This window comes from Protopterus annectens, chromosome 2.part2, assembly GCF_019279795.1.
Source record: "Protopterus annectens isolate FY-2018-M chromosome 2.part2, PAN1.0, whole genome shotgun sequence".
Taxonomy (NCBI): Eukaryota; Metazoa; Chordata; order Ceratodontiformes; family Protopteridae; genus Protopterus; species Protopterus annectens.
The window spans coordinates 951,210,959-951,224,574 of NC_056730.1; the positions used below are offsets into that span (position 1 = coordinate 951,210,959).

General features: G+C 45.3%; 1 protein-coding gene across 1 annotated transcript in view; it reads right to left on the reverse strand.

The window, feature by feature from the left end:
• Nucleotides 1-13,616, reverse strand: part of WDR36 (WD repeat domain 36) — a 1,582,076-nt gene that overhangs the window by 531,300 nt on the left and 1,037,160 nt on the right. The gene's annotated exons all lie outside the window — the stretch shown is intronic.

Consider the following 13,616-nt stretch of genomic DNA (forward strand, 5'->3'; position numbering starts at 1 on the left):
ATATCTAAACTAGCGTTGCTGTATTCCTGGCTATATCTAACAGAGAAACTATACCCTAGAAACTTACTTACAGAGCAAGGTAGGCATTGTGATAAATGGTTCTTGTCAGGTCCAAGACAGAAAAGAGAATGCTGTGTTTCACTCAGACTTCTTAAATTAATCTCAAACATTACTGCTGTGATAGCTTGCAGAATGTCATCATTTCTTGTCATCTGACCCTATCCCAGGTGAAATTGCAACTGCTGGAAGCTAGCAGCATTTAGCATCTATCTGTGAAAATACACAGACCTCAGATCTTTGGCAGATGCTGGAAGTCATAAAACAATCACATTCCTTCACATTTCAAAACTAGCAATTATTTCACTCCGAAGACAACACAGGAAACTTTTCGGCACAGACTCTGCCTAACTGCATTGAACACAAAGATATTATATTTTATTTTGTCACCATAAAGTAATTTAATTTTAGATATTTTTCTGAAGTTATCCTCCTGTATTCTAGCTTCCACTGTTAAAATATATACATTTAAACAGTTACAACAGTGTATGTACATGTCTGTTCTCTTCTAGCAAGGCACACTGGGGATATATCTTTAAGATCAGTACTTTACAAAATACCTTTTTAACACACGTCTGTACAGATAAGTTTGATATACATGACATACAGTTCTAATACATTTGTAACACAAGCATCATATATAGATAATGTTGATATTCACAAGTGACATGATTATTTACAAAATTTCAGTTGTGCTGGCAGTATCTCCCTTTGTCACCCTTCTCCCCCCCAAACACTCAAGCTAGTTTTTCAAGTGACCCTTGAGAAATGTTGTTCGAGAGGGATGAGCCCATCAGGGAATACCTTACCCCATTCCCTGTCTTGAGATTCCAATTGCCTTTGCATTGCTGACCCCATTACAGTGTTGCATTGTCATATCATATGCCTGCAACACTAGGCTCCACCACAATAATTTGGGATTTTGCTTGCTGGCTGGCTCCCTGTAGCTATAGATCCCCTTCAGACTCCACCTGCCTTCTACTGCAAATACTTAGCACCAAGGATGCAAATACTTAGCACCAGGGCCTCCCTATCCTGGTATGGTTTCATCATGTTCACATGGTATAGCTTTGTGCCCCTGCCTCCTGCCTAGCAGTTCTACCATGTAGTTAACATCACTGACCTTCCTTACCACTTTGAAGGGTCCCTTCCAACCTGCCTGCAGCTTGTTGTGTCTGACAGGAATGAGAACCCTAACCTGGTGACCCACAGCATACTCTCTAGTGTGAGCATTCATGTCATACTACACCTTTTTCTGCTGTTGGGCTTCTGCCAGGTTCTCCCCGGCCAAGCCCATGAGTTCCCTGAGCCTTGCCCTGATGTTTAGGACTTATGCCACAACAGACTGCTTGAGGGATTCACACTCACCCTCCCACTCATCACAAATCAAATCTAGAGTTGCCCTCACCTTATGCCCATACAGCAATACAAAGGGTGAAAAACCTGTGGATTCCCAGGGCACCTCTCTGTAAGCAAACAGATGGTGCAAATATTTGTCCCACTCCTTAAACTGGTCTGCAAATCACCGTAGCATGGTCTTGAGTTTAACCTCTCCACAAGACCATTACTCTGAGGGTGCTTGTCTTTTGGTGCTTCAACCCACAGCGCTTTCACAGACAACCCAGCAGGTCTAACATGAAATTGGCACCTCTGCCAGTCTATATTTACTTTGAGAAACCTAAACTGCTAAAAATCTCTAACAAAGCATTTGCCACCTTTCCTGCCTCAATGAAGGACAGGGCCAATGCCAAAGAGTATCTGGTAGCATAAAGTACAGTTTTGTACCTACCATAAATGTAGATGTCCGAACTGGATAGCATCTGCAGTCATAACAAGTGGGTTGTCCTGTCGTCAGGCAGCCCTGCAGTCGGCCGGATTCCAAAGTCCGGGTCCGGCTTCGGCTGATGTCGCACTCCACCCGACGTCATCTCTGTTGGTCTTCGGGTATAAAAGCATCAGCCAACGCCATTTTCCTCAGTGTTTCTTGCCCCAGATGCCAGTAGCCGTCTTGCAGGCTAAAAATTTGGATAGATGCCAATGTTTCCAAATAGATAGAGGTAAACACAGCAATAAGCAAATATGTACATATATACAAACAAATACACCATAAAAGACTCCCCCCCCCCAACAGCTAGCTATTAGGAGGGTAAACACCCTAGGAGTACCACAGAGGGGAAGGAGGGAGGGTAATCCTGACTGCAGATGCTATCCAGTTCGGACATCTACATTTATGGTAGGTACAAAACTGTACTATGTCCTTCATGGATGCATCTGCAGTCATAACAAGTGGGTAGAATACCATAGCCAACTAGGGGAGGAGGATAAAGGTAGATTATGGTGTGTTTAGGATCCCTTGCAGTACAGCAGTGGCAAACCCTGCTCGGGATCTGGAATATAGAGGCAAATTATAATGCTTGGCAAATGTATGCACGGAGGTCCAAGTAGCCGCCTCAATAATGTCTTTGGTTGCCACTCCTCGTAAGAAGGCTGTGGTAGTGGCTGTTGCCCTTGTAGAATGAGGTCTTATGTTCTGTGGAATTGGTTTTCCATGGAAGGAGTAACAGTATCGTATGCAATTTCCTATCCATTTGGAGATTGTCTGTTTGGAAATAGCTTTTCCTTCTCTTCCTGTTGCATAGGCTACAAAAAGTTGGTCAGTCTTTCTGCTATTTTTTGTTCTGTCCAAGTAGTAATGTAGCTGTCTATGTACATCCAAGGTATGTAGTATTCTTTCCCCTCTGTTTTGTGGGTTGGGAAAGAAGGTAGGTAGGTGGATTGCCTGGTTTAAAGACACTCTGGATACCACCTTGGGCATAAATGTAGGATTAGTCCTCATGGACACTCTATCTTTGTGGAAGATTAGGAAGGGTTGCACTGCCATTAAGGCCTGTAGTTCTGAAACCCTCCTTGCTGAAGTAATTGCCAGTAGGAAAGCAGTTTTCCATGACAGGTGTTGTAGGTCTGCTGTTGCTGCTGGTTCAAAGGGTGATAGTGTCAACTTTTCTAGCACAAAGTTTAAATCCCAAGCTGGTAATGGTGGTTTCCTTGGAGGTTTTACATTCTTGATTCCTCTGAGGAACTGCCTGAGCAAAGGGTGCGAAACAACAGGTGGATCAACGCTGTATTCTGCTGAAATAGCTGATGCACGTATCTTGATGGAGGAGTAGGACAGGCCTGAATGAAGAAGTTCGCCAGATACTCCAGAATGTTAGGCATATCTATGTTTGACACATCTTTTCCTCTTTCCGTACTCCAAATGACAAACCTTTTCCATTTTCCAGCATAGTTCCTTCTTGTAGAAGGTCTGCGTGCTTCCAGAATAATGTCTTTAACTCTTTGGGAAAGTTCTGGATTAGCTGCTGCTATGTGATGTTCCAAGCAGTCAGTTGCAGCATTTTTAGGTTTGGATGTATGATGCTGTAGTTGTTCTGAGTTAACATCAAAGGCATCAGGGGTATTGGCCACATATTGTTCCGAGACATGCTCTGCAGTAGTGGGTACCAGTGTTGTCTTGGCCAGTTTGGAGCTATCAGGATTATCCTTGGACGTTCTTCCTTGATTTTTAGTAGTACCTTGTGTATCAATGGAAGTGGTGGGAATGCATATGCTGTTAGGCCTTTCCAGTTGAAGGAGAGTGAGTCCACTTTCCATGCTAGTGGGTGGAATGTCCTTGTGCAGAATTTTTTGAGCTGGTGATTGAGAGGTGATGCGAATAGGTCTATCTGTGGCATTCCCCATTTCTTCGAGATGGTCTTGAAGATGTCCGGGTGCAGCTTCCATTCGTGGGCATCCGAAGTGGTTCTGCTTAATATGTCTGCTAGAGTATTGTCTTTCCCCGGTACAAATATTGCCTGTAACTGAATGTTGTAGCTGAGTGCCAGGGTCCACAGCTCCAAGGTCATTCTGCATAGGGGTATGAATGAGTGCCTCCCTGTTTGTTGATGTACCACATGACTGTGGTGTTGTCTGTCCTTATCATCAACTGGCCCTCTTTGAGAAATGGTTTGAACTTTTGGATTGCCAGTTTTACTGCCAGCATTTCTTTTAGATTGATGTGCAGGTGAAGTTGATCCTGTGTCCACAATCCTTGCACGCATTTGTCCAGCATGTGGGCCCCCATCCTAGGTCTGAAGCGTCTGTTGTGATGGTCTGGCTTGGTTGACATCTGCGAAAGGGTAGGCCTGGGTTTGACTGGCATGCCTGAGCCCACCATAGGAACTCCTGTTTTAAGCATGGAATTAGTGGGATTTCTGTTTCTAGACTGTGTCTGTGTTGGGACCATAAATTCTTTAGGTACCACTGTAGTTTCCTCATATGTAGTCTGGCAAATGGGACCAAGATTATGCATGATGCCATGAAGCCCAAGGCCTGCAGAACTTTTCTTGCTGTTAACTTGTTTAGTTTTGTTAGTGCCAAGAAGTAAAGAGGAAGTTCTTTTGTTTTTCTGTAGTCAGGAATGCCATTTGTTGTACTGTGTCCAATTCAGCCAAGAATGTCCTTGTTTGGGATGGTATCAGCCTTGACTTTTGTAAATTGACTGTGTATCCCAGTCCTTGTAGCAAGTAAATGACCCTTTGTAAATCTGTTGTCAGCTTGCTTTTGTTGTCCCCTTGTAGCAGGCAGTCGTCCAGGTATGGGTAAATTTGAATTCCTGTAGTCTGCAATGGGCGATTACTGATGCCAGGCATTTTGTGAATACTCTGGGCGCAGTAGATAAGCCAAAGGGCAATGCTGAGAATTGATAGTGCTCTGATCCTGCAAGAAATCTGAGGTATCTTCTGCAGATTGGTCGAATGGGGACGTGCAGGTATGCCTCCTTGAGATCTAGAGTTACCAGCCAAGACTCCTTGCCCAGCATGGGAAGAAGTTGCTGTAGGGTCAGCATTTTGAATTTTGGGACAATGATGTATGTATTTAAGGTGGACAGGTCGAGAATTGATCTCCAACTTTTTTCTTTCTTTGGACTAGGAATAGTCTGGGGTAGAACCCCCTTTCCTTTTCTGCTGTTGGCACTCTTTCCACAGCTCTCATGTTTGCTAACTCCATTATCTGGCGTAGAGCCTCTGTTTTTGATTCGGAGGTAGATTTGGCATTCCTCTTTGACTGGTAAAGTGTGGAAGTGAAACCGTAACCTTGATCTATGGTTTGTAAAATCCACTTGTCTTTTGTTATGTAGTGCCAGTTCTTTGAAAATAAGGTTAACTTTCCGCCTAGAGGAGCTGCTATTTGTTCCCTGGTAGGCGGATTTAGGATTAAGTCACTGTGGTTGTGCTGATGTAGTGGCAGTGGCTGTGTCTGTGCCTCTGTTGTTACCTTGCCACTGTCGTCCTCTGTAGGCACCTCCTCTGGATTGGTTTCTGCCTCTGGAACGTCTATTCCTGCCCCTTTGAAATTTTGTGGAGTCAGGAAAGGACCAATTTTTGGCAGGCCAGTTCCTGCTAAACCTTGGGGTTGAACCTGCAAGAAATCTTTAACAGTTTGAACAGATTTTGCCTTTTCTTCCATTTTCTTCATAACCTGCTGGGCAGGTGTACCAAACAAACTTGTCTTGTCCATAGGAGCATCTAGCAACTTAGCTTTAACATGATCCGGTAAAGCTTGTTCCTTTAGCCATGCATGCCTTCTTATCACTGTGCCTGTCATGGCTGATCTAAATGAAGCCTCCAGTGCATCATAGCCACATTTTAAGGAATGGTTGCTAACCTGTTGTATGTTATTTACCATCTCTAATACATATTTCTTATCAAGAGATTCATCAGTGGTTAGTTTTTAGTTAACTGATCAAGCATAAACTCTTGGTATTGTATCATGTGAAATTGACAGTTTAAAGCTCTAGCTGAGAGAGTAGCTGAAGTGTAGACCTTTTACCCCATCTGTCTAGTGACCTTGATTCCCTTTCAGAAGGAATAGGGTTTTAGCTGTGGTCGGCTACTGCCTTGGGACCCTGGGATATAGTTTCGGGGTCTGCAAGTGGGGCCTTGTAAAGGTGGTGATGAGTATCTGGCACCCTGTAAAATCTGTCTGGTTTGGCAGGGGCTCGGGGTAAAGAGTCTGGAGCGGAGCAAACATCATTGAAAGCATCATCCACCACAGAGAGAACAGGAGGTATAGCTAAGGGCCTGTGCTGTGGGAGGTGCAGAAAGGTCCTAAGTCTTTTTCTGGAGTCTGAAAAATCCTGTTGCTGCCATTGGAACTGTTCTCGCATGGCATGCAAGGTTTCCCCAAAGGAGAATTCTTCTGGTGGGGAAGCAGCTGGAATGGATTCTTCAGCATCAGAATCTTCAAAATTGGAGAAGGGAGTCTCAGGCTGGTCAGTTATGTCTGATTCATCAGCAGAATCATCAGAAGACACTGGCTCAGGGGGCTCTGCCCTAGGTCTCTTCTCTGGGGGCTGAGAGGCCCTGTCTGGGTGAGATTGAGATCCTCTAATTAAAGAAATTAAATCTTCTGCCAAAGAAAGCATTTGAGAACTAGAAGAGGGCCTGGATGAGGGGAGTCTTACAGGCACTGATTTAGTAGTCTTGGCTGCTTTAGCCCTGGCGAAGGCCTTAATGGACATGGCAGCTGGAGGCCTAGCAGCACCACGTGCTGGGGTAGAGACATCCAAGGGGATGGTGTCTGATAAGTCAACCACCGTAGTGGGTAAAATTTCTGAGGTCGATTCAAGAGTTGTAGCAGGGGCCTCAGTTGTAAGAATAGGTTCAGCTGTACTTTGAGCAGTTTTCTCGGTTTCAGCCGAAACCGAGACACTCGCGGTTTGCTTTACCGTGGTTTCGGCCGAAACCGCGGACCGCGAGTGTCGGTCTTTATCTTTGCGTTTTTTGGGGGTAGTCGGAGGATCCGACGGCATAATGTATGCAAAATCAGAACCGAAAAACTGTTCTGCAAACTCCGACCGACGCCTAAGCGCTCGGTTGAAAGAGGCACAGGCGAACAGGCTGCTACGTCGTGGGCTGGGCCTAAACAAGGCAGACAGTAAGAGTGGAAATCTTTATGAGGTATTTGTTTCCCACAGGTTAAACAATTGTTAACTTTTTCTGACATCGGCTGAGGCAAGAAAGTGTCCCCAACGGGGTACTTAGCTTTAGAAGTCTTCGAAGTAGTATTCGGTAGAAGTAATCTCTGGATCCGACCGACCGGCACTTGCGAACAGCTTCTGCTTGCGCCACGGCAAGAAAGACTGAGGAAAATGGCGTCGGCTGATGCTTTTATACCCGAAGACCAACAGAGATGACGTCGGGTGGAGTGCGACATCAGCCGAAGCCGGACTTTGGAATCCGGCCGACTGCAGGGCTGCCTGACGACAGGACAACCCACTTGTTATGACTGCAGATGCATCCATGAAGGACATCCTAGTACCACTAGAATATACTCTTCCTGTGGAAAGTACAGTTTTGTACCTATCATAAATGTAGATGTTCAAGTATTCACCCTGCTGCAGTCATCACACTTGGGTTATCCTGCCGTCAGGCGGTCCCCGCAGTCGGCCTGAGTTCCAAAGTCTTGGTCCGTCGTCGGTTGCTGTCGCTTCTTAGGTTCATACTAGGCTATCTGCCCTAGGGCATTTATAAGCCTAGCCAGAGTGTGTTTGGCTTTCGCCACCCATTTTAAATGAATTTTGCTATGTCCTTTTTCGAGGTTAGTATACTGTGCCTCTGTCTAACAGTGACAGAGAAGTGATACCCGGGGTAAACCTACGATCAGCCATTCACTCATCAAGATTCCTCTTGAAGAGAGTCAATGAGGGACTCTGCCTAACCTGGACTGGGATTTTATTCCAGAGTGAAGGGAGCCTCTGGGTTATGAATCTGTCCCTCCAGCATGTCCTATTTATTTCGGTGCTAAGGTTCAAGTCTCTCGAGCGCGTAGCTTGATGGGATTTGGATTTTCTGAGGTGCAGCATGTCCATTAATTCCGGGTTGTACATGGCTTTATACGTCAGGCACAAATTGCCTCTGAGCAGGCGGTATGCCACTGAGTAGGGCTAGAGTTTCTTTAACCGGGCAGCATATGGCATCTGTTTGAGCCCTTTGAGCCTCTTGGTGAGGTACTTTTGGGGTCTTTCCAGTTGCTGCAGGTGTCTGGTAAGGTACATCCTAAAAGGGGCACTCTACTCAATTTTGGGCCTGATGAGGGATGAGTAAAGAGGCACGATGACATCCCCTGATCTAGATGTGAATCCCTTCATGATTAGGTGGGCTATATAAAATGTTTTTCTAACCACTTTGGCCACGTGGTTTTCAAATGAGAGATTGCCATCAACTTGGGTCCCCAGGTCCCTAATTACTTCTTCCGTACTTAATGGATGACCACCTATGTGGTAATTTGTGGGCACTTTGTTTTTGCCAAAGGGGACGACTATATACTTTTTGGCGTTTAGCTTGAGGCCATGGCTCTGGCATCAGTTGTCTGTTTCTATGAGGCCCTTTTGTAGGATGCTTGTGTCGGCTGGTGAGTCGATTATGGCGCCTAGTTTGCAGTCATCTGCGAACTTGGTCAGCCACAGTCCTTCCGTGTTGGCCCGTACCTCCAAGAAATATATACCGAACAAGAGAGGTCCCAGGACTGAGCCTTGTGGGACGCCACTTGTAACTGGTTTGGTGTCTGACATGGCTCCAGCAATTCTAACCATGTGGGTTCTGTCCTTGAGCCAGTTTGCAACCCATCTAGTGACATAGGGGTTTATATTTAAGCTGGTGAGCTCATCTATAATGCCCTAGTGGGGTACTGTATCGAAGGCTTTGCGAGGTCCAGGTAGGCTGTGGACCACCTTCCCCTCGTCAATGGCCTTGGTGACTGTTTCAAAGAAATTGACCAGGTTTAAGAGGCAGGATCTGCCCTTAAAGCCGAACTGGGTAGGATCCAGTGTCTGCAGGTCCCCAATATCTTTATTTATGAGGTCCATGATGATCACTTCCAGAGCTTTACAGACCAAGCTAGTCAGGCTTATGGGGCGATAGTTTCCAGGATCCGTTGAGGCACCACTTTGTGGAGAGGGACCACTGTTGCTGTACGCCACTCTTTGGGTACATATCCTGTAGTAAGGCTGAGATTGAACAGTAGTTTTATGTTTGGGTTTAGCTCTTCTTGGAGTTCATGTAGGTCGCAGCCCGAGACACCGTCTGGTCCCATTTTTGCTGTGTTTTTTGCTTTGGAGAGGGCAGCTCTTACCTGAGGATCTGAGATGTCAGGGGGGCAGCACTCTGCTGGGATAGATATTTGCCCTTTTGGTGGTGGGGGGGGGGGGAGTTTGCGCTGAACCTGTCAGCAAGGATGTTGGCAAGGTCTGTGGGTTCGGTGTATTTTTTGTCATTTTGGACTAATTCTGAGCATATCTGGGAATTCCCACCCAGGTTCCTAACATAACTAAAGAAAGCCTTGTGATTATCCTTAGTGTCCTGTGCAATTTTTCTCTCGAAGCTGGCCTTAGACGATTTTACAAGTGCCCGTAGTTTTTTGCTAATACTGATCAGAGATGCCCTCCCTTTTGGGATTTTGCTCTATCATATAGTAGGTTCCTCTTTCTATTGTATAGTTTTGTTTATGGCTGGGGTCCACCAGACAAAACGCCTGCCTTTGGAGGATTGGGTCTTGGTTTTATTTGGGATTGCATGATCCATGCATTCCTGAAGGTGTTCATAGAATGCGTTTATAACGGATTCTGCGGTCTGGGCCATATTTTCCACAGGCCCGGAGACTTTGAAGGATTCCACCTCGGTTTTGAGGAGTGTGAAATCTGATTTAGAGAAGTTTTTCACTGTGATTTTCTGGGCAGGGTGTGGGGTCGGGATGTGAATATCCAGTGAGATTAGTTTATGGTCTGATCTACCAAGTGAGGGATACACTTCTGGTCTGGAGCATAGAGCCCCCATGTTGGTGATGATCAGGTCCAGTATGCTTTCCCCTCTTGTGGAAGTGGTAACAAGTTGTTCCATAGCATTTGAGTTTATAAATTCTAGGAACCTTTGGGCTAGGGTGTTGGAGATAGAGTAATGCTCCCAGTCTATGTTTGGGTAGTTGAAGTCGCCCAATATAATGGTGTTTGGAGAGACCTTCATATTTTCCAGTGTTCTCAGGAAGGCCAAGTAAGGTTCCTGGGTTTGGGAGGGTGGTCTGTAGCAGGCTATAAACTGGAAGGCAGGTTTACTCACTGTTAGTTGCACATGGATAGTCTCTGATGCTTTGTGCTGTGCCACCAACCTGAAGGTGTGGGTATCTGACGAATATTGATACTCCCCCTCCTTTTGTGGTTCGGTCAAAGTTTTGGGGCCGAAAAGCATGGTATGAGGTATAACCTGGTAGTGCTGGGGTGCTCTCGGAAGCCTTGAACCATGTTTCTGTTACTGCAAAGATAGCAATGTTCTCAATGCTAAGGAGAGTTTCGAGTGCGTGCATCTTGAGGTTTAGACTTCTGGCATTGAGTAGCATTACTCTTAGTTTCTTATTCCTTGTGATACCTATGGAGGTGTGTTTGTCTTTTGAGCCTTGCCTAAAAAAGGCACTATGGGGGTGGCAAGAGCCTTTGCCAATATCCAAAAGCCCAGGGGTGACAGGTGCAAACTGTCCCTAGCGAAGCATCGTGGCTTTTCAACCATGTCATCCCAGGCTGACAGGCATTGGATCCCCTTTGAATGACACCAATACTTAAGCCAATTGTTGAAATTGATCATCTTGTCTTCATATTGTGGCATAATTCTTGGTGAAGGTAAGACGCTACTCAAGGTCAGGGTCATACTGGCCTGGGCTACATGCTCAGAGAGCTCCTCTATGTCTCTTTTCATGTAGTCCAGGGAGGTATGTCTCAGGTCATTCACACCAGCATGGACAATGACCGAGTCATATTTGTACTTGCCTTGGAGTGACCTGAGTGCTTGTGTTATGTGGCGGATCCTAGCGCCCGACAGGCAGCTCACCGTGACCTTCTCCTTGTTCAGCCTGATGAGCGGGACGTCAGTGTGCCTGACGATAGAGTCACCTATTACAAGTGTATCAGGTGTGTTGTTTAGCCTTAAGGGCTGTGACTGTTCGGCACACTGGCTTTGTGAGCTATGTGTTGCACGTGTTTTGTTTTGGGGTAGTGGTTGCTTGGGTGCCTGCTTTGGAGGTCTCTGCTGCTTACGCAGATTTTTATTTAGAGCCTCCGAGTATGTTTTTGTGTGTTTATGTGTTTGGTTTGCTGTCGTGGTAGGTCTATGTGAGACTGGAATTCTAGTGAGTGTGGTTTCCTTCTCCTCCTGACTGGTTATGCCAGTACTGAGTTGAGAGAGCTTAGCCTCCAGTTTGGCTATATGGTTGCATCTCTCACATATGTTGGAATTTGTTGGGAGGAGGAGAGGGTTGTCTGTGTACATGAGGCAGTTGTAACATTGCCTCAAGATTTCCAGATTCACCAGCTGGACCGGAGAGGAGATTGACAACTGACCTTTGGACATGCTAGAATAGTATTGGGAATTCCTTTATAATTAAAAAAAGGGCCAATGGGGAACAAGGTACTCAAGGGGAGTTTGTGAGGGTGTAGTGCTTTTAATTTTTTAGTGCCGACTTATATAATTGCTTTAGTGAGCAAGTGCCAGGCTTTTGAGTAGGAACAGGGTGTTTACTATGAGAACTAGATCAGTTCTAAGGGAAAAAGTAAAGAGAAAGTCAAGAATGGTTTAAACCCAATTAAGCGGAGCTGCCCGATGCTGCGCTATGCGCAAAGCGGCGCCAAAGCGGGTTTTATACAGGGGGACTTGAAAGAGCTAGAAATTGGCCCAAAACCGCTAATAGACTACCAGATGCTTGTGCTGGGAACACTCCTCCAGGGATAGATATGCTGCTCTAAGTTCCCCACTGCCACTGGTGAACAAAGAAGCCCCCCTTTATCCAAGAAAGGAAATGGGCAACACAGGAACTTTCCAAAAGTCCAGAATACAGCAAAGCCTGTATTTGGACAACTCTAGGTTAGTAAAGACAGGAAACAAGGATAATGTTTTTGCTTTTTTTTTTCTTTTTTGCAACAAACAGCAGGAAAATGCAATAAATATGTAACAGGCTAGCACACTTCTTCCCTGACATCAGTGCGCCAGGGGTATATAAGAGGCATCCGACGCCATTTTCTTCAGTTTTTCTTGCCCCAGATGTCAGGTGCCCCCAATAGGTAGGCAATATATATATATATATATATATATATATATATATATATATATATATATATATATAGCTATATAAAAAAATACATATAAAAATAAAACAATACCTTCAGGCACAAGCAAATACACCACAGAGGTTGTATAGGATAGAGTGGTATAGAGACGTCCAGCTAGTTCAGAGGGGATGGAGGGAGGGTAACCTGGACTGCAGCAGGGTGAACACTCGAACATCTACATTTATGGTAGGTACAAACTATGTTCATCGTGTTACCCTGCTGCAGTCATCACACTTGGGTTGAATCCCAAAGCTAAGGATGGGTGGTGGAGTTAAACAGGGTTAGAAGAAGCTAGTAGGCCCTGCAAAACTGCAGTGGCAAAACCAGCTCTAGTCTTAGAATATAGAGGTAAGTGATCGTGTTTGGTGAAGGTGTGCACTGAACTCAAAGTTGCAGCTTCCAGAATATCCTTGGATGGCACCCCCCCCCGAGAAAGGCTGCTGATGTAGCTGTAGCCCTGGTGGAGTGGGACCTAATGTTAGCAGGTACCGGTTTCCCATGATGCGTGTAGCAGAAACGTATGCAATGTCCTATCCATTTTGAAATGGTCTGTTTTGAGATAGCTTTTCCTTGTGATCCTGCAGCATAGGGCTACAAAGAGCTGGTCAGATTTTCTGAAAGCCTTAGTTTTATCCAAGTAGTAACGTAATTGCCTGTGAATGTCCAAAGAGTGCAGGAGTCTTTCTCCTTTGTTCTGGGGATTTGGGAAAAAGGTGGGCAAATGAATGGTTTGGTTTACGGCCACACTGGATACCACCTTTGGCATAAAGGAAGGGTTAGTTCGCAGAGAGACTCTGTCTTGATGAAAAATGAGGAAAGGCTCCACTGCCATTAGTGCCTGTAGCTCTGAGACTCTTCTAGTTGAAGTTATTGCTAGTAGAAGGGCAGTTTTCCATGAAAGAAATTTTAAATCAGCTGAAAAAGCTAGTTCAAAGGGCAGCAGTGTAAGCTTTTCCACAACAAAGTTGAGATCCCAAGTAAGTGTTGGTGCTCTCCTGGGCGGTCTTATGTTCTTAGCCCCTCTGAGGTACTGTCTTAGTAGTGGATGTGAAAATAAAGTAGGATCCGTGTTGTAATGAGCTGAAATTGCTGAGGCATGGATCTTAATAGATGAAAAGGAAAGTTCTTTGTGCAACATCTCAGTTAAATATTGTAGAATCTGAGGAATGTGTGAATCAAGGGGATTTTGGCCTTTAGCCTGGTTCCAGGCACAAAATCTTTTCCATTTGTCTGAATAGGTTTTCCTGCTGCTGAGCCTCCTGGCCTCCAGAATGACATCCATAACAGCTTTGGATAGAGGTGTTGGCTGGTTGCTTAGTTAATTTGCCATGCAGCCAGGTTTAAAGTCTTGAGCTGGCTGTGTAGAATCTGA